Raw genomic sequence first — 2,685 nt, forward strand, 5'->3', positions numbered from 1 at the left:
GGGGCGTAGGGAGTGAGGGTGGGCAAGGCGGAGGCGGCGGCGAGGCGGCGTCCGGCCTGGATGACCTGGACGGCGGGGAGGGTGGGCGGCGGACTCCGGGCTGATACTGTGGGCGACGGGGGAGGTGGGGGAGGCGGCGGCCGGAGGGATGCCGGGGAGCGGGGCCGGCGGCGCGTCCGGGAACCCTAGGTAGCGAGAGGAGTCGTGGGGGAGAGAGGGGGGAGAACGAGCGGGCCGAACTCGGTTCGCTCGTCGGCTGGTTTTTTCTTCTCCCTTTTCTTGTCTTCTGTTTTCTTTTTTCTTTTCTCTTTCTTTGGAATTTTTTTAATACAGTACAGACACAAGCGCTCATATACCCGCACATAAACTCATCCCTATGAACGCACACACGCATACCCTATCCCCTATGAGCGAATAAATGCGAGCACCGGAATTTAAACTCTGATGGGCTGGGGATACCACAGTCCCTCTAACCATCCAACCACAGGTTGTTTCGCTTCGAATCTTTCTTTTGATATAAATATGGCTATTCTCTTTTCGGAGAATGTTGTATTTATAAGAGTTGTTCTTATTTTGTACTATCTCAATTTTTCCTTTTTGTATTTTTCATGTTTTTAGTCTTTTCTCTTTCCGTCCTTATTTTTTGTTCATCTCGCAACAAAGGAGTTAGATGATCGTTCAAGCATAGCTTCACGCGCAGAAATCCAATTTGGCTCCCCCGGAGCACGTGCTCATGCATGGGGAAAATAACTTTTGAAATGTCAAAAAAATCCAACGGATTTTTTATGTATTCATAGTCACATCCAGATGCTATGCAAAAAGGTTAAACATTTTGGCTTGTGGAAAGAAAACAAATTAAACACCAAATGTCACCTCAAATTTGGTTCTTTTTTACCGGCGAAACACTACTGCCCCGTTTCGCATGAAATTTGTCACGCATCCTTGAAAATATTTGACCACTTTTTTGCGGTATTGTTCATCCAGGAGCCAAAATGCCCCTCCTGCTTCACTCGCCTCTATAGGTTGCTCTTTAGCGAGCTACATGTAGAGCATCTTCAACCCGAGCCCCCACTTCCTCTCTATACATTCGTGTAGACAATCCAGACAAGGCTTGGACGGGATAAAGAAGAAAAACGACATTCAATCAGACATTTCTCTAAACTCAGCTCATATGTCTGGATTGTCTTGCACCCTCACACTCAACCCATATCTGTGGGTACGTAGAGGTGTCCGGACAGGCTCAGACACGTCCGCCACGTCAACCTAGACACCACCTAGCCCCACATGTCAGCCACACCACCTCTTTCTATCTGTCTATCTCTTCCCCCGCTCACTTGTCATTGTATCCTCTCCCCCGCCTACCGGTCTCCCTATCTCTTTCCCCACGTGCATGTTGTCATGCCTATATATCACTTGACTGCATGGCAACGCTACACATGTGCACACGTCTGCGACGCTGGGAGCTGTTGTCAACGAGAGAGTTGTGTGCATGTGTTGTAGCAATGTTTCGGTTCGCGGTGTGTTGGGCGCAGCTGATGTGTCAGGATTCTGTGGCCGTTTACGTGTGCATGTAGCATGCTTTGGCCAGCGTGCATTCTTGGCACTCTTGTCGTGTGCTACCATGTGTGCTTGGCGCTCGTGTGGTGTGCGCGCGTACGGATAGGTGTGGGTCGTTGTCGGCTTGTAGCACGTGTAATTTTGTGTTGTGGAGTGCGTGCAGGTGGTCATTGTGGATGTAGATGTTCTTAGCAAGCTACATGTAGCGCTCGCCTCCAATCATGTTGTATGGGCTAGCTTTCATTCTAGCTTGCAGTCTTTTCTCCTCTTCCTTTTTTTCACTTGGTAGATATATTCCACAATGTTGTATATGTAGAGAGAGAAAATTACTTTACTTGGTTTTCCATAATGTTTATTTGTCATTAATTAAATCATGAAACACAAAGAGTTTCTTCGCGCAGTTGAAATGTTTGTATAATTTACAAAATGTTCACATGTTTTAAAATATGTCAAAAAATGGAAAATTTTGTTCACGCATTTGTAAAAAAATGTCTGTACCATTCAAAAAACGGTGAAATTTAAAAACTATACCGGTGTTTAAAAAATTTCATGATTTTTAAATGTTCATGAAATGTAAAATTGCTCGCTCAAAATTTTTAAACCTATGTATCATTCAAAAATAAAATCATATGGTATTTCAAATGTTCATAACATATGAAAAGTTCACTCATTTCATATTTGAGAAAGTGTCAACGTGTTATAAGATGGAAAAATGGAAGGGGAAATGAAAAACTAAACATGAAAGGGAAAAATGTACAGACAAAAAAGAGAAAAAAAATAGCAAAACAAAAAATGACACATGAAATTAAAAAATAGACAGAAAACCAAAAACCAATAAGAACATAGAAAAAGCAGAAGAACAAAACCTCCGGTTCCTAAAACCACTCCCACGCTCTACCATAGAAGGTTTCTAAAACCGCTTGTTGGGCATGACGAGTCACCCAAGCGTTGTAGGCGAGTGATCCATCCATCTCGCAATAAAGCGAGATATAGCAATTGTGCATAGTTTCTCAAGGTTAGTGCTCGTGTGGAATAGCAGCCCACTAGGCTTGATGTCGCCCAACCGGGTGAGAAGAGAAATGGAATCGTGTCCTTAAGTATGTTTTGATATTGATGGCAATGGCATTT

Source organism: Triticum aestivum, chromosome 4B (assembly GCF_018294505.1).
Source record: "Triticum aestivum cultivar Chinese Spring chromosome 4B, IWGSC CS RefSeq v2.1, whole genome shotgun sequence".
Taxonomy (NCBI): Eukaryota; Viridiplantae; Streptophyta; class Magnoliopsida; order Poales; family Poaceae; genus Triticum; species Triticum aestivum.